This window comes from Rattus norvegicus, chromosome 1, assembly GCF_021556685.1.
Source record: "Rattus norvegicus strain SHRSP/BbbUtx chromosome 1, alternate assembly SHRSP_T2T, whole genome shotgun sequence".
Lineage (NCBI taxonomy): Eukaryota > Metazoa > Chordata > Mammalia > Rodentia > Muridae > Rattus > Rattus norvegicus.
In genome coordinates this window covers 105720928-105739407 of record NC_141534.1, presented here as the reverse complement: position 1 = coordinate 105739407, position 18480 = coordinate 105720928, and the positions used below count along the sequence as shown (strand labels likewise).

At 47.2% G+C, this 18480-nt stretch overlaps 1 pseudogene; it reads right to left on the bottom strand.

Annotated features, from left to right (window-relative positions):
- Positions 1–1835: 1835 nt before the first annotated feature.
- On the bottom strand, positions 1836–15739 carry LOC120098457 (kallikrein-2-like; annotated as a pseudogene).
- Positions 15740–18480: the final 2741 nt, after the last annotated feature.

The following is an 18480-nucleotide window of genomic DNA, read 5'->3' as shown; positions in this document are numbered from 1 at the left end:
CCTATCCCAGGGCCATAGCTGTGACTCAGACCCTGTCCTCCTGACCAGTAATACAGTCCCGAAGCCCATGCACTGGGTTCCATAGGTTGCTGACTGTGAGGGAGGGACCCAGTCGCACCCAGTGTCCTCCACAACAGCTTCTGTCTCAAAGTCTGTCACGAGGAGGCCTCAGAGGCCTCAGAGGAAGGCCACCCTGAGGTAGGCCCTCAACCTAGCTTCTTTCTCCATCAGTGGCCCCACCAGCAGTATCTCACAAAGTCCTCATATCCTGCCAGCCTTCCGGATGTTGATGCCACAATTCCATTCTCCTTAGGAGAACTGCAGTTCACTAAACTGCGTCACTCCTCAGCCTCATTCTACTTACAGTGGTGTGGTCCCATGTGCCCAGCCATGCCCTACTACTCAGCTGTGGTCTCTCTCTATCCCTATGACACACTCTATGGCCTCTCATGTCCAGTATGTAAGGCTGGGTATCCCTGTACCATGTGGATTTAGGGTGAGATTCTTTCTTGCACGAGGATGGGAAGAAAAAGCAATGGAGTGACCACCATGTCCCCAGTGAGTGTGGATCTGTCCCTACACATGCACTTTCTTCTGCATTCCCCCTCCGTGGTCAACAGATCACAGGATGTCACCAGGGCTGCTGTTTTCCTCAACCCTCCCTCTTCTCTTCCTCCCCACTCCTTTCTTTCCTTTCTCCTCTCCTTCCCCTCCTTTCCTCTCCCCTCCTCTTCCTCAGTCTTTCTTTCTTCATCTCCTGGATGGGAGAAGATTCCCAGAGGCAATGACACTCAACCTTGAGAAAACGCTGACTTGAGTTCCTTCTAGTACAATTTTGGGTGCCTGAGACTTTCCTGTCTGAGTGGGATCTCAGTCCAGTGGAGCCCTGGACATCAGTAGCAGTTTGTGGTGACAGCATGATTGTAAGTGTGAATGCGGATTTGGGTATCTGGGGTCCTGCTCTATGCCCTGCAGACCCTGGAGATGGACAGCATGTCAGTAGAGTGACCCTTTTGAGTACCGAGTAGAGGAAACAGAGCCCAGTGAGCATCCTGAACACCAGGTTTGCTGAGCTGCTGTTGATGGAATCCCTCTGGACTTGTCTTCGTGCACTGCTGTCTAAAGGAGCTTCTGACAGAGGGTGGGAATGGTAAGGTTTGCCTCTCCACTTCACAGTTCCCCTGAGAGTTTGCCTCTGGGTCCCTCTCTGCTCCCTGCCATGGTCTTCACCCATGGCACACCCTAGCTCCACATCTGTGACTGAGAGTCGCTCTGTTAATTGCGGCTCATTGTCACCAACACCCACTTAGAGAATAAGCTTCTCCACTCTGTTGTCACCCTCCTTTTCCCCAGCCTTGTGCCATGCAGTGACCTCCTTCCTCTGCTCAGAAATTCCTTAGGTATCTGTCATCTCCCGAAAAAATGGAGGGTGACATTTTAGCAACACCCTACTATGTACCCTGTTGCATGGCACTTGGATCTTGCTCAGGGATTCAAGGACTTGTCACTGTGTGCTTCTGTCCTATCTCCTGGGTACCCCCTTCCTCCATCTCTGCAACACACACATGCCTAGGCCACCACCACCTCCTTCTGCTTGAACAGTTTGCAGACCTGCCATGCTCTTAAGATGGGAGAGGCATAGGGAACCCCTCTGAGACCTCCAGAACCAAGTGTCTCTGCTCCTTTCTTCCTGCTAAGCACCTGAGTTGGAAGAGTTAGGAAGTTTTGTATTTTGCCAGCTAAGTCATAGGCCCTCTGATGCCTATAAGCTATAAAAAGGGATGGCACGGACCATGAAATAGGTGGTTGTCAGTTTATGAGGGAAGGCAGGGTCCTCATGGGGTGATCTGTAGGTTGGCCTTGATCCAGCTCATGTGTTTTGACACTTTGGTGAATATGCTAGGCTTCTTAGGATAGGCACAGGGGTTACCACCCCATGATGTAATCCCTTGGAGCATCCTATCACAGAGGAGTGTGGTTCCAGAGTCACCCTGAGAGAAGAAGGCACAGAGGTAGAGCGAGAGAACATCTCACTTTCTGTCTGGGGTGCACCACCTCTCATCCTTAACCACCAACAGATTACTGATCGAAACTTTGCAGTTTGGCTCCCAGGAAAATGCAGGATAGCATCCCAAAGGGAACACAGCCTGAAGCAGAGGGGAAGGCAAACAGATGCAGCTCCTGTACTGAAGGCAGTGTCTCTGTGTCCATAAGGGGGAACAGAAGGCAGCGTCCCCAGGTCAGCAGTAGGGGAACAAAGGTGACACTGCTTGTGAGGTCATCTCCTGGCCCCATTCCCATGAATATTTTATAGGGTAGGCACCTCATAGACAAAGGGTGAGCAGGGGTTGGGAAAGGCCAGTTCTGACTTATAAGGGCTGTTTGGAGTTAATGCAGCAGGAGAGACTGTGGTAAACACCAGCGAGGGAGGGGTGTTTGTGACAGCAGATGAAGATAAAAGATCTGGTTGGAGTCTTCAGCTCAAGCCTGACACAAGCCCTTGCCCTTCAGTCTTCCTGCAACCTGATCTCATAAACACCAGAGGGAGTCTGAGAGCAGAGTCAGCTTGTCCCTGCTCAGTCTAGAACCAACCAGAGCCAGCTTCCAGCACACCAGAGAGTAAATGTATCCCCTGTGGCCCAGTTGAGGCCCTGCAGAAAGCAACCACTCCTGTGTGCTCTGAGCCCAGTTCACAGTCCGTCTGCTTACCTTTACTTAGTGGCAAGCTCCTTCATTGCCCCCCAAGCCTTCTAACTCCTCTCCCCTGGGGACCTTGTATCTGCTTTCCCCTCTGCTCCCCACTAGTTCCAAGTGCCCTGCACCCCTGTGTCAGGTGCTGCCTCTTCTGACCTTGCACACAACATTCCCTCCTACCACAGTGACTCTCCCAGCGTCTCAGGCCTCTTGTCTGCCCCGTGGCTCCACCACCTTACATTCTACCCCATCTCGCCTGCGTTGTGCTTGGTGTTTATGGCTGCCCCTTTTCCTGGATGTGTGTTCTCCACATCCAAATCCCCCTCCTGGTGTGAACATGGGGCTTCAGGAGGCCCCTCAGGACAGGAGAGTCTTGAGGGGAACGGCTTGAGTTGTGCAGGAGACTCAGGAGGTGCAGCTTTCCTAAGTGCTATCCTGGGGCAGGCTCTTTGATGATGCAGTTGCCTTCCATGCTCCTGAGGCTAATCTAACAACTCATGAGCTCGCCAAGATGGATGACCTGGTGTGTTGTCTTCTCTGTCTCTGGTGAGTAGAAATGTTGGCCCAGGAAAAGCCATGCAGCATCCCCCCCACCCCCCCGACACGCAATGGTGCTCTGGGAGGGAGGAGCTGTGCTATGCTAACTGTCAGCTGCCAGGTTCTAGGATGGTCATAGACACCATGGAGATCCATAAGAAAAAGTGTTCATAGGCTAAAAAGCCTGGATATGGAAGAGTGAGTTGTAGAGGGCCGCAATAACATTCACCACCAGAAGATGGCGCTGGCTTCCACTGCGCCCCATGTGGAAGGCCAGGATAGCTTTCGCCATTACTTGATGGTGCTGGTCTCTGCCGCGCCAGCCGACTTCCTTTCAGGAAGTTAACTGTGTGCGCATGTGCAAGAGTGCCTTCGTGCCAGGTCTTTGCCCACTCCGGGGCGTGCCTAATGAGATCATGGGTAAGCAACCAATCAGGTGTGGATGTGCCGTGCTAGGGTTTATATAAGCCGCGCCATGCTGGCGTCCAGCCGCCGCCCTCTCTATTATTAATAAATATAAGCATTTGGCTACAGAAGGATTCATGTGTTCCCGCATATTCTTGCTGGCGAGAGGTTGCGCGGGACATCTGGTGCCGGAAACCTGGGAGAAACGCCACACCATCGCCAGGTGCCAAGAGGGGGTCTTCAGTCTGCGGAAGGAATCCAGAACTGTAGTGTTTAAAAGGTAAGATCCTGAGAGACAATGCTTAGCCTTGACCTGTTCCACTTCACTCCCCTGCTAGATGCGGCGGAAGTTCTTATTATCGTTCTGGCAGCTCTCGGGCTTTCTCTATTGGCCTTTGAGTTTCTAGCTACTGCCAGACTGCCTCAGAGGTCGCATGGGAGCCGCCCAGCTGTAATAGCAAAGCAAGGAGCGCTGGAGGAGGGGCAAGGCGGCATGTCAGAAACAGGATGGGATAAAAAATTAAAGAGCTCAAAGAAAAAAGAAAACAAGCAGACAGTCCCCTCTGCGGAGGTGAGAGATTGGGGAAAAAAACGCCCTGGGAGAGATAAAACAGAGAAGGGAGAAAAAAGTCTTGAAAAGGAGAAGTCTTTATCCGGTAAAGGATTTAAAGACTTCAGAGCTTGATAGCTCAGAGACAGACGAGCTTAGCTCCTCTGAGGAAGAGGATTTAGAAGATGAGGCAGCTCGCTATGAAGAAGAGCTTCACAGAGTCATACTGATCAGACTTGATAGAGGTAGACTGCCTGAAAATTTATTCAGGAGAATCAAACAAAAGGACATCTCAATGCCCATGCACAGCTTGATGGAGTTAATGTAATTGGGTTATGAGTGGAAATATTCAGGACTGTGTTTCACTTCCATACCATTTGTGAATGTCAGTCATGCTGATCAGATAATATATCTCAGTATCTTACAGGAATTGGGTTTCAACACGTTGATGGACTAGTCTAGGAATTGAGACAATCCATCGTCCATATCAACTCCATTCGAGTGGATAGTCACCATGAAAGTGGTGGGAAAGGATAAATCCTACCTCTCTGCTGACACCATCTGTTTTTTCCCTCTTTGTCTATTGTCTGTCCTTAGTGCACCAAGCTGTCCCTATATGTCAGTTTATGTCTGTGTTGTTTTTTTTTTGTTTCTTGTTGCTTAAATGTTTTATGTTTCATGTTCAAAAGGAAAAATGGTAAAAACTTTATCTGCTGGTCGTTCACATCTTGATTTGGTTTTAACTCATTTCAAAAAGGAACAAATGAATAAAAAACAGTTTCAAGCAGGCCTTTAGAGCCCTGTACCTAAAGCCAGGAGTCTAGGTCAGCTGGAGAAGCTGCCTAGGGGCTAAGCGTCTACACGAGCTGATCTTAAAGGCGCCAGAAGCTCCTCAGCTTCATCCCTGACTTATTATTTGACTCAACAGGTGACAAGGTGCTTCTCTTAAAATCATAGCTAAAAAGGTAAAAATGGCGTTTGGTCTAAATATTAAGATATGTGTAGCCACTTCAATTTTGTTTCTCAGTGGTTTTAAATGTATATATATGCTCTACTTGCCTTGGTCATGGATTGTTGGCCTTCAAGTTATTGGATATGGTTAAAAAGGTATAATATTGGGAACAGAAAGTTGACATAAAGCTGGTAATTTGGATCGAGTCAATCTAGACAACATGTGGCATGAGCTAACCCAGGGAAACAAGTCTAAATTGAGGTAATATTTTTATGGAACTCTTATTCTAAAAACCAGGCTTCTACATCAAAACAATCATCCACCATGATCAAGTAGGCTTCATCCCAGGCATGCAGGGATGGTTTAATATACGGAAAACCATTAACGTGATCCATTATATAAACAAACTGAAAGAACAAAACCACATGATCATTTCATTAGATGCTGAGAAAGCATTTGACAAAATTCAACACCCCTTCATGATAAAAGTCCTGGAAAGAATAGGAATTCAAGGCCCATACCTAAACATAGTAAAAGCCATATACAGCAAACCAGTTGCTAACATTAAACTAAATGGAGAGAAACTTGAAGCAATCCCACTAAAATCAGGGACTAGACAAGGCTGCCCACTCTCTCCCTACTTATTCAATATAGTTCTTGAAGTTCTAGCCAGAGCAATCAGACAACAAAAGGAGGTCAAGGGGATACAGATCGGAAAAGAAGAAGTCAAAATATCACTATTTGCAGATGATATGATAGTATATTTAAGTGATCCCAAAAGTTCCACCAGAGAACTCCTAAAGCTGATAAACAACTTCAGCAAAGTGGCTGGGTATAAAATTAACTCAAATAAATCAGTAGCCTTCCTCTACACAAAAGAGAAACAAGCCGAGAAAGAAATTAGGGAAACGACACCCTTCATAATAGACCCAAATAATATAAAGTACCTCGGTGTGACTTTAACCAAGCAAGTAAAAGATCTGTACAATAAGAACTTCAAGACACTGAAGAAAGAAATTGAAGAAGACCTTAGAAGATGGAAAGATCTCCCATGCTCATGGATTGGCAGGATCAATATAGTAAAAATGGCCATTTTACCAAAAGCGATCTACAGATTCAATGCAATCCCCATCAAAATACCAATCCAATTCTTCAAAGAGTTAGACAGAACAATTTGCAAATTCATCTGGAATAACAAAAAACCCAGGATAGCTAAAACTATCCTCAACAATAAAAGGACTTCAGGGGGAATTACTATCCCTGAACTCAAGCAGTATTATAGAGCAATAGTGATAAAAACTGCATGTTATTGGTACAGAGACAGACAGATAGACCAATGGAATAGAATTGAAGACCCAGAAATGAACCCACACACCTATGGTCACTTGATTTTTGACAAAGGAGCCAAAACCATCCAATGGAAAAAAGATAGCATTTTCAGCAAATGGTGCTGGTTCAACTGGAGGTCAGCATGTAGAAGAATGCAGATCGATCCATGCTTATCACCCTGTACAAAGCTTAAGTCCAAGTGGATCAAGGACCTCCACATCAAACCAGACACACTCAAACTAATAGAATAAAAACTAGGGAAGCATCTGGAACACATGGGCACTGGAAAAAATTTCCTGAACAAAACACCAATGGCTTATGCTCTAAGATCAAGAATCAACAAATGGGATCTCATAAAACTGCAAAGCTTCTGTAAGGCAAAGGACACTGTGGTTAGGACAAAATGGCAACCAACAGATTGGGAAAAGATCTTTACCAATCCTACAACAGATAGAGGCCTTATATCCAAAATATACAAAGAACTCAGGAAGTTAGACCGCAGGGAGACAAATAACCCTATTAAAAATGGGGTTCAGAGCTAAACAAAGAATTCACAGCTGAGGAATGCCGAATGGCTGAGAAACACCTAAAGAAATGTTCAACATCTTTAGTCATAAGGGAAATGCAAATCAAAACAACCCTGAGATTTCACCTCACACCAGTGAGAATGGCTAATTTCAAAAACTCAGGTGACAGCAGATGCTGGCGAGGATGCGGAGAAAGAGGAACACTCCTCCATTGTTGGTGGGATTGCAGACTGGTACAACCATTCTGGAAATCAGTCTGGAGGTTCCTCAGAAAATTGGATATTGAACTGCCTGAGGATCCAGCTATACCTCTTTTGGGCATATACCCAAAAGATGTCCCAACATATAAAAGAGACACGTGCTCCACTATGTTCATCGCAGCCTTATTTATAATAGCCAGAAGCTGGAAAGAACCCAGATGCCCTTCAACAGAGGAATGGATACAGAAAATGTGGTACATCTACACAATGGAATATTACTCAGCTATCAAAAACAACGAGTTTATGAAATTCGTAGGCAAATGGTTGGAACTGGAAAATATTATCCTGAGTGAGCTAACCCAATCACAGAAAGACATACATGGTATGCACTCACTGATAAGTGGCTATTAGCCCAAATGCTTGGATTACCCTAGATGCCTAGAACAAATGAAACTCAAGACGGATGATCAAAATGTGAATGTTTCACGCCTTCTTTAAAAGGGGAACAAGAATACCCTTGGCAGGGAAGAGAGAGGCAAAGATTAAAACAGAGACTGAAGGAACACCCATTCAGAGCCTGCCCCACATGTGGCCCATACATATACAGCCACCCAATTAGACAAGATGGATGAAGCAAAGAAGTGCAGACCGACAGGAGCCGGATGTAGATCGCTCCTGAGAGACACAGCCAGAATACAGCAAATATAGAGGCGAATGCCAGCAGCAAACCACTGAACTGAGAATAGGCCCCCGTTGAAGGAATCAGAGAAAGAACTGGAAGAGCTTGAAGGGGCTCGAGACCCCATATGTACAACAATGCCAACCAACCAGAGCTTCCAGGGACTAAGCCACTACCTAAAGACTATACATGGACTGACCCTGGACTCTGACCTCATAGGTAGCAGTGAATATCCTAGTAAGAGCACCAGTGGAAGGAGAAGCCCTGGGTCCTGCTAAGACTGAACCCCCAGTGAACTAGACTGGTGGGGGGAGGGCGGCAATGGGGGGAGGGTTGGGAGGGGGACACCCATAAGGAAGGGGAGGGGGGCAGGGGGAGGGGGATTTTTGCCCGGCAACCGGGAAAGGGAATAACACTCGAAATGTATATAAGAAATAATCAAGTTAATAAAAAAACAATAAAAAAACAAAAAAAAAAAAAAACAAAAAAAAAACAGGCTTCTAAAAGCATTTAGGACAATGTCTCTTGGTTGAGGTACTGGAGACTACACCATCGTGCGTTCATATGTAGGAATTGACAGTCAAACTTTGTACTAGATTGTTGGAGGTCGAGTTTTGCTTTCCAAAGTTGTGGTTTGCCCTGAAGTTATCTGTATTTTGATGCTAATTCCACTGCCCCAAGAACAGCTGCCTAGTCAGTGCTCAGAACTCAGGTGACTTTCCAAAGTTGTGGCTGTGCTCTGGTGTTACAAGGAGAACTGAAGGATTGTGATTAAGGATCGCCAGTGTTACATTGACTAACTCAAACTTATTTGTAATTAAGAAAAATCAAACAGGTAGAGATTGTTACAGGATTTACAAAGGATTGATGAGGTTTTGGAACTTGTGAGAGCACTACAGCCAGTCTGTTTACTCCAACTGCCACTTCAAGATAGATTTAGAGGATTGATTGTGAGTTTTCATTTCGTGAGCTTGCTTATAATTTTAGAGATCCCATAAAGTGATATCATTAAGAATGGCTAACAGCCTTATATTATGTAATTTTGTTGCTTCTTCAATGTAAGAAGTTTTAAATCTTTCAGTGTATATGAAAATTTTTACTACAAACTTTTGCTCTCAAAATGAGCTTTAATATTTGGGGAGTAGCTGTTGCACTACTCCAAAAAAGAATATTTGAAACTAGTTTTAAGCTTCTAAGGATATGTTAATTGGCTAAGTACCTCACCTTGCCAGAGGACTTAGGTCTTTTTTATCCATATTGGAGATAAAGCTTCAGTTGTGTTAATACAAAATTGTAGGCTAGAGTCATGGAAGTATTTTAAAAAGAAACCTGGTGAAACATACCTTATTCCAAACAACAGTTAATTGGTTATTACAAAATACTGATATTTGGCCTATTACATATACAAATTTTTCAGGCAAAATTGATAATTTTACTCTTTATATGCTTTTGTACTTACTATAAACTTGTACATGCAACCCATAGGAAATGCGCTTACTATATTTATAGGTGGTTCATCTAATGAAAAGGCTACATATATGATTGAATCACTTGTTTATTCTCTTGAGTTTCTGTTGCTTCAACACAGATTATTAAATTCCGTGGTTTAGCCACTGTTTTTAAATCAAGCTTTCAGTTCACATATTGATAGCCAATGTGTGGCTTGTGGTTTACAATTGATTTCAATTACTTAATGCTTTATTAGAGACAGGTTTTCTACTTAAAATCAATGAGTGATTTCAGTGTGAATTGTCTGACAACTCACTGTCCTTTCAGTGCTCTGGCTCAGACAACTAAATTAAACCTTAGACTCATACCTAACTTTGAAAATGGTAATAGAGTTGATATGAAAAGAAGAAGACTCCATTTGCTTACTTTCAATTCCCAGCCTCACCCTGCCAGCTCAGGGATTTCTAGTAAGACTGAAATTAGACAATATTTATAGGATTTGACATTTCTAATTAATGCTTATGTTTAGGTAAATAAAGTTTGTGAGGGGCTGGAGAGATGGCTTAGTGGTTAAGAGCACTAAGTACTGTTCCTTTATAGGACATTTAAGAACTCAAACCGGATTGCCTGGGTTCCTTAACAAGGGAGGACAATGATACCAGACAGATTATAGGCCTTACATAGGAACAATTAGTCAAAAAATCTCATTTTTTATATATCCAAAACAATAATGCTGGAGACAATAATTTGGTATACAAGTCAATTTATAAATACAAGTGCTCAGTGTCCTCAATTTAATCCTCAAGGACTTACCTTAATAAATAATATCTTTACTATATCTTAATAAATAAAAAGGGGGAGTTATCCCTGTATGCTAAATAAAGCTCCTTTTATTTCAATTTTAAAATTTGGATGCCAAAGTTTATGGCACCCTGCAACTAAGCATACTTCTGCCTAGGTAAAATAAAAAGATCCACATATTGGCATGATCCTGTCCAGATATTTTATATGGGGAAGAGGGCATGTTTGTGTTTTTCCTACAGGATGCTACAAGAGTGTGCCAGCTGCCTGAGTGGCTGGTGAGACTGGCTGATCCTGGTTACATAAAGATTCAGCTCTCCTGGTTTGGGTCCCTGGAGTCATTCCTCTGCCCTGAGAGGAAGATAGAAGATTCCCCCCTCATCTTTTGTCATCACAGAGATTTTGCCGTTGCTACAGTCGGTGTTACTGCTGCGTGTGTCCCGTCCCATTGTGGCCCGTTCTCTTACCCTCTGTGCACTGCTGCTTTCTGGAGAAGACTGGACTCCAGCCGTTGCTGCCCCCCTCATTTCCCTGGTGACTCTTGCTGCTTTAACTGGTGTTGTCATTTTACAGACTGTAGCTTCACAGAAATGCCACCTGCGTGAAGCTGCTGTGGACTGGGGAACTCTGTCCTGGTTGTACAGATCTCAGACATGGTTCCATTGCCTGCTGGTTGTTCCAGAGATCCTGAACTGTCCTGGAAAAGACCTTGACACTTTTGCTGCTATTGTAGCAGCCATTACTGCTGCAGACATTGTGTCTGCAGTGTCTGGAGTTATCCTCCCCCAATCTATTGTTAGGCAAGCACAGTGGGTGAACTTTCTGGAATAGTTGCTAACAATTGGGAATTCTAAATTTTATTATAGGAGCGGCTTGACTATGGCCCTTGGTGGTAACAGCTGAGGTGAACCAGATGAGGTGCCCACTACTTATCTGGAGTGGCTCTGTTTGGTGCAGCCCTATGCTGTGGATTAGTGTTCATGCTATGGTTGGTTTACAAACTCAGATCTCAACAGAAACGTGACAAGGCCGTTATCACTCAAGCACTTGTGGCCAGTGAACAAGGGGCCTCCCCTAAAATTTGGTTATCTATCTTCAAAAATTAGTCGGTATCTGAATTCTCTGCTCTTGCACCCCATGGATCTGTGGATCCATTGCACTGGGATGAGAGAGACTCAATGATCCTTTGATCAGCCCTTCCACATCGCTGAGGTTTCCTCATTGCACGCGATAGGGTGATCATGATTGTTATAAATAAAATAATAAGGGGGAGATGTAGAGGGCCGCAATAACATTCGCCACCAGAAGATGGCGCTGGCTTCCACTGCGTCCCACGTGGAAGGCCAGGATAGCTTTCGCCATTACATGATGGCGCTGGTCTCCGCTGCGCCAGCCGACTTCCTTTCAGGAAGTTAACTGTGTGCGCATGTGCAAGAGTGCCTTCGTGCCAGGTCTTTGCCCACTCTGGGGTGTGCCTAATGAGATCATGGGTAAGCAACCAATCAGGTGTGGATGTGCCGCGCTAGGGTGTATATAAGCCGCGCCATGCTGGCGTCCAGCCGCCGCCCTCTCTATTATTAATAAATATAAGCATTTGGCTACAGAAGGATTCGTGTGTTCCCACATATTCTTGCTGGCGAGAGGTCGCGCGGGACAGTGAGTGACAAGGGTTGCTTGGGAAGGAGAGGGGACAGGACTGGAGTAGAGGAGGCTGTGACACACTGCAGGGCAGGGCACTGAACGGCTATGGAGCCTAAGAATCTGAGGAGATTCTGGTTGGGCCTCAGGCCAGAATCAGTTTCCTTCACTCTGGTGGTCTCCATGTCTTGTCTCAGCGACCTCCGGGTTGGAGCTATTCAGGTATCTTTGCTGCCTTCCTGGTGTCCAGCACACAGCATGAATTCTGTCACCCTTTGTGAATAAGCGTATGTACAGACATCACTGGCCATGAGGGTGAGGTCCACACACTGCAGTATCTTTGCACTTAGAGCTGTGGGCCAAGAGAACACAACCATGACAGGAACACAGAAGCTCAGTTGCCTGGCCTGTTCTTCCAGAACCGAACTTCCTGCTCCAGGATACAGGGTCTGACCCAGGCATACACTTATCTGGCCTGGTGCTGCCCCAGCCGGATGCCAGGCAGCGGCTCCCCAGCTTAGCCTCCTCAGTGGGCTCCTCAGTCACCCTCACAGCCTCTGTGGTGTTGGCTGGCTCCCTCAGCTGAAGCAGCATCAGGTCCTGGCTGTTGTCAGCATCTGGGCTGAGAAACGTGGGCATCCGGAGGCTCCTGTTACAGAGTGGGTGTGGGACAGAATGTCGACAGGGACATACTGGCCAGTGTCTCCATCATCATCCAGGCTGTGTTGACCCAGCCTCACCTTGCTTTTGCTAGGGAGGAAGCAGAGATGAGCGAGAAGGGGCACGCAGGGCATCTGGGCAGAAGGGAAATTGAGAGGAGAGATGGATGGGGAAAGAGAGAGTGGACAGCAGAGAGAGCAGAAAAGTACTGGCAGGAGAGGGAGGGAGACACAGACACAGAATGGGAAAGGCAGGGACACCAGGGTGTGAGACGGCTCAGCGGGTAACAAGCTTACTGCACTAGTGTGAGCACCTGACTTTGACCTTAGGAACTGAGATGCCAATCAGGTTGAGTGGCATGTGCCTGCAATTCTGAGCTGAGGACACAGGGACATGATGATCTCCAGTGCTCCCTGGAACCCAGCTATGCTGAATATTTCAGCTCCTAGCTCAAAAAATAGGGGCACAATTTGGCTAGAGAGATCGTGCCTCAGTGGATAAGAGCACTGACTGCTTTTTCAGAGGACCTGGGGTCATTCCCAGCACAAACCTGCTGACCCACAAGTGTCTGCACCTCTAATTCATAGTGCACAGACACATATACAAGCAAATCACTGATATACAGGATTTTTTTATTAAGTTGATTAAAGAAGAAGGGTACAGGCAGCAAAGCGGCTCAGTTGGTAGGGGCTCCGGCAGCCAAGCATCGTGCCTCAAGTTCAATCCCAAGACTGCCATGGTGGAGGGAGGGAACTGACTCCTACAGGCTGTCTCTCGATCTCCACGCTCATGCAGTGTCATACATGCTTGCACATGGACACACTCACACACTCACACATATAGAACAAATAAAAGGGATAAATCAACTTAGAAAACACAAGCTGCTCCTGGAACTCCATACACACAATCACACTCATACACACCTGCACACCTGCACCACACACACACACCACACACACACACCACACACACACACACACACACACACACTCATGATTAAATCAAGAGAACTAGAAAGGTAAGTAGGGAAGGGGCAGGGTGAGACACTGTGGGAAAGCAGGTGGGAACACGCAGGAGCAGTAAGTACATGAGAGAGAAGAAGGGACTGGGGACAGATGAGAGGCAGAGACAAACAGAGGAAGTGGGCAATGAGGCAGGAAGTAAAGAGAGAAGGGGACATGGAACAGGGAAAGGGCAGACCTGAAAGCTACTCAGGTGCACTGGGCTAGCCTGAGCTTGCCTGGCAACTGCGATATGGTCACAGCCCAAGCTTTGCGCCCACTTCCTCCCAGTACCCTGCCCTCTCTCTGTGCTCATCCAGTTGCCCTGACCCAACTCTGTTCAGCCTCTCCCTGTATGTCCCCCAGCATTGACATGATCCTAGAGTGCCAGGTTGGTCTGGAGAAGCTGAGGACTTCCCTCACATTGGCTTATGGGCCCCCCAATGCCTGCCTCTTAGGGTGCAGTGAATCCTGTTCTTCACTGTGGTCAGTAGTGATGGGGATGGAGAGTGGGACCCAGACCCAGAGAGAGTTGAGTAAAGATCTGGAAGTGGGGACCAATGGAGACAGATGGACAGAGAGGCACCCAGAAGAGGACAGAGATAGGACAGATGCACAGACATGGATTCAGGGAAAGAGGAGAGAGAAAAACACAGTTTCTCATAGTCACACAAAGAGTAGGATCACACAAGACAGCGGGACAGGAAAAGAGGGAGACATGAGGTGAGACTCAGGTCCTCATGGCCCACCAACCACTCTGCCCTTCTGACCCTGAACCAACCTTCATCCCTCAGACCTCTACCTCCCATGAGGTCCCCAAGTAAGAGTGTGGCATAGTCTTCCTTGAAGGAGAGGAGCTTCCTTCACCCCAATTTTTCCTCCTACTAATGTGTTTGGGAGGTGGATCCCAGGGACCCTAGCTTGTCAGGCAAGTGCTCCGGCCACAGCCACACCTGAACCCATCCTACCTGGGATGCAGTGGGCAGCTGTGAGTTCCCACTGCGGTTGGACCAGGACACACACCACCCCTGACAGCCCTGACATAGTGATACACAGCCACCTGCCAGGGTTGGGAATGTCTCTCCCACTCCCAACCTCCAATGGTACTGGACTGGATGAGGGGAAAGGCACCTGCAGAAAGGAATTCTGGGTAGGGCCCAGCCTTGGCATGGAAAAGGGATTGAGAAGAAAAACTTTCGTGTGGATATGAAGGGACATGGGACAGAGGACCAGGAGGGTGGTCAGGTTAAGGGGTGCTAGAGTGGACTGGATTTCAGGACCCACACCTGCCTTGCTCGATGGTAGTTTGCTTTATCTAGGGAGACATAGACTCTTGAGTACAAAGCTGACCCTAGACAGCAGACTGGGAGACAGCAGATGAGGCAATGTCTGGAGTTGCATAGGCTCCGGGGGATTTGGAGTAAACAGGCCATGGGGTGAGGATGGTGGAAACTGTGTTCTCAGGGAGAGAGTGTCCAAAATGGAGATGGGCTCCCATGGAAGAGGTCTGTTTCTTGAAAAAGCATCCTGTGTAGGGTTAAGGGATCAGAGTGGGAAAGGGTAGGGACAGATTAGACTCCAAAGATGACCCAGGATGCGGTTCTAGATGAGCCCCTGCAACCCTCTCAGACAGGTAAGGAGGAAAGCAGAAAAAGAAGAAAATTTAAAAAACCCCAACTCCAGACTGTAGAGGGCATAGCTATTGCTAGTCTTTGACTAGATCTCTTGTTCTATGATAGAACACTGTGTGTGATTGGATTCTAGAATCTTCCACGATACCTCTTAGTTATATGATAGAACAGGGTGTGTCCTAGGATCTGTGTTCCCAGAAAAGAAGTGTGGGACAGAAGTCAAGGTGGAGGGCCTAGGGTGATAGTTGAGTCTGTGTGAGAATGACAGGAGTGTTGTGGTTAGGCTAAGGAGTGCTGGAAGGCAGAGTGATGTCTTCCAGTGAACAATTCTGAATCTCACCATGACAGACAGAGGTGACCCAGGATCTGCACCTGAGGTAAATTGGCTGGAGGCAGGGTGTGGACTAGAAGAGATTTTCTAGGACATCAAGGTAGACAAAAGGAAGAAGAAGGTCTATGCAGCATGGTAGGGCTGAGATAGGGTGGTAGAGTGTCACCATGACAAATAAAACACCCATCTCTGGTCTAGGAACTCCATGGTCTGGAGAATGACACTGTGCTGCTGTGAGAGGGAAGACTTATGGGAAAGAAGGGAGGAGTCTGGTCCCCTTTTCTTCCTGTGAAACCCTCAACTTCTTACCATATTCCCCCAGAGACAGCATGAGGCACAGAACCAGAAACCACATGGCAGTAAGGGGTGAGCGTGGAGCTGAGGTCTCTTCATCTCTCTGCAAGGCCTTAGAAAGCCTTCACCCCTCCACACTCCAGCGCTGCCCTGCAGACACATGTGAGATGTCTGAGCCTCACCTCTTAGTCTGTGAGCTGTACACTTGCACCAAGGACAGTAGCTGAGCATGAGAACCCATATGTCCTAGTTCTGTGGACACTGGATGAATTTTGGGGTCTGAGAGATAAGTGGGAATGGGCCCATGGGCAGGGCAGCTTGATCAAAGAAGCTGAAGGTTCTGGAATGCGTGACAAGGGCAGGGATGTGACTGGCCCTCAAAGTTTCCTTATCTAGACCCCAATAAAAACCTCACTTCCCAGTCTCAGTGGTCAGTACAATCTATGCCAATGGCCCCTTTGCTGCTGTGAGGACATGACTCTCTGTCTAACAACTGTGAATATTTATGTCCCTTTTGCAGTGTGAGTGAGTGTGTGTGTGTGTGTGTGTGTGTGTGTGTGTGTGTGTGTGTGTATCTGCAGGTACAGGCATCTGAGTCGGGCATGGAGGCCAGGGGAGGACAGGATGTCCCCCACTGTCAGTGTCTGCCTTACTCCTTTGAGACAAGTTCTCTCTGAAGCAGGAGTTCAGCTGGTGGTCAGCAGCCTCAGCAACCATTCTGTCCTCACACCAGTCATCAGTGGGGGTCCCGTGTGTGTGTGTGTGTGTGTGTGTGTGTGTGTGTGTGTGTGTGTGCGCGCGCGTGTGTGACAGGGCTCATTTAGAAAGGGGTGCATGGTGGAGTTCTTAGGATTGGGACTCAGATCTTCCTGCTTGCGTCCCCAGCACTTTCCTCACAGCCCGAGTCCAAGCTCTAATGAAGCTGAAACGGTCTCAGCACTCAGAACCTCTGACTCCACCCTCACACGTGCAGATGTGCACTCCCTTGTCACAGGGCTGCTCCTCATGGCTCACAGATGCTCCTGTCCAGCATCCTCCCATCAGAAGAAGGACCCTCCATGACTGAGCCTGTAGCATGTCAGAGTGCTTCTCTGTGTTCCGTTTCCATGCATTCTCCACAGATGGCCATATTCTCTCAGGCCAAGAGAGAATACCAAATGTGGGAAACCCCGTGTCTTCTCAGTACATCACAAAGACCTGGAGCTCATATTTGGTTGGACTGAAAATTGCATTGAGCTGTTTCTAGCTGGGGCCCGAACCTCACTGATCCTGACCCACAGCTCCCTGTTCCCAAATCCCATTGAAGAGAGAGCTCAAAGCCCAGACAGGTGGGTACTCCTGAGACTGTAGGGCAGGAGAAACTTCCAGTACTGCCCACCCTTGCCCACATCCCTGACCCAAGAGGAAACTGTATAGGGCCTCTGAGAACAGAAGTTTAGGGGTACTCAATGCTGTGGTCCAGACACCACCCTGATCTGAAGAGACCTGGTCAAACAGCTTCCTGCACCCAAATTCTGTGGGAGGGAGAGCTAGACCTTCAGAAGGGAAGACACGCCTGGGAAGCCAGATAAAACAAATCCTGCCCTCATTTCTGACTCCAGAGGAAACCGCCTGGAGCTATCTGGGCCCCCTGTGCACAGGGTCCTGAACAAAGGTCGGGCAGGCCCTTCTGGTTGCCAATCTCACGGAAGGCTGACACCCAGCTCTGAAGAGCGACTTTAGGCCCAAGAGCATAGGTAAGACCAACTTTTCTGCTCCAAGTAACCTGCCTGATGGACTCAGGACACACGCCTACAGGAACACCTGAAGACCAGTACACAGGAAAGACTACATGCCTGAAAGCAGAACACTCTGTTCCCATAATTGGTGGAAAGAGAACAGGAAAACAGGTCTACAGCACTCCTGACACAGGCCTATAGGAAGGACTAACCACTGTCAGAAATAGCAGAACAAGGTAACACCAGAGACAACGTATGGCAAGAAGCAAGTGCAGGAACCCAAGCAACAGAAACCAAGACTACATGGCATCATCGGAGCCCAATTCTCCCACCAAAGCAAACACTGAATATCCAAACACACCAGAAAAAGCAAGATCTAGATTTAAAATCACATTTGATCATGATGATGGAGGACTCTTTAAAAGGGAAACATGAATACCTTTGGGAGGGAATAGGGAACAAAGTTTAGAACAGAGGCAGAAGGAACACCCATTAAGAGCCTGCCCCACATGTTGCCCATACATATACAGCCACCAAACTAGATAAGATGGGTGAAGCAAAGAAGTGCAGGCCGACAGGAGCCGGATGTAGATTTCTCCTGAAAGACACAGCCAGAATACAGCAGATACATAGGCGAATGCCATCATCAAACCACTAAACTGAGAACAGGACCCCCGTTGAAGGAATCAGAGAAAGGACTGAAAGAGCTTAAAGGGGCTCGAGACCCCATATGTACAACAATGCCAACCAACCAGAGCTTCCAGGGACTAAGCCACTACCTAAAGACTATACATGGACTGACCCTGGACTCTGACCTCATAGGTAGCAATGAATATCCTAGTAAGAGCACCAGTGGAAGGGGAAGCCCTGGGTCCTGCCAACCCTGAACCCCCAGTGAACATGATTTTTGGGGGGAGGGCAGTAATGGGGGGAGGATAGAGAGGGGAACATTCATATAGAAGGGAAGGGGGAGGGGATAGGGGGATGGAGGGTCAGAAACAGGGAAAGGGAATAACAATTGACATGTAAATAGAAATATCCAAGTTAATAAAGATGAAAAAAAATAAAATCACATTTGATCATG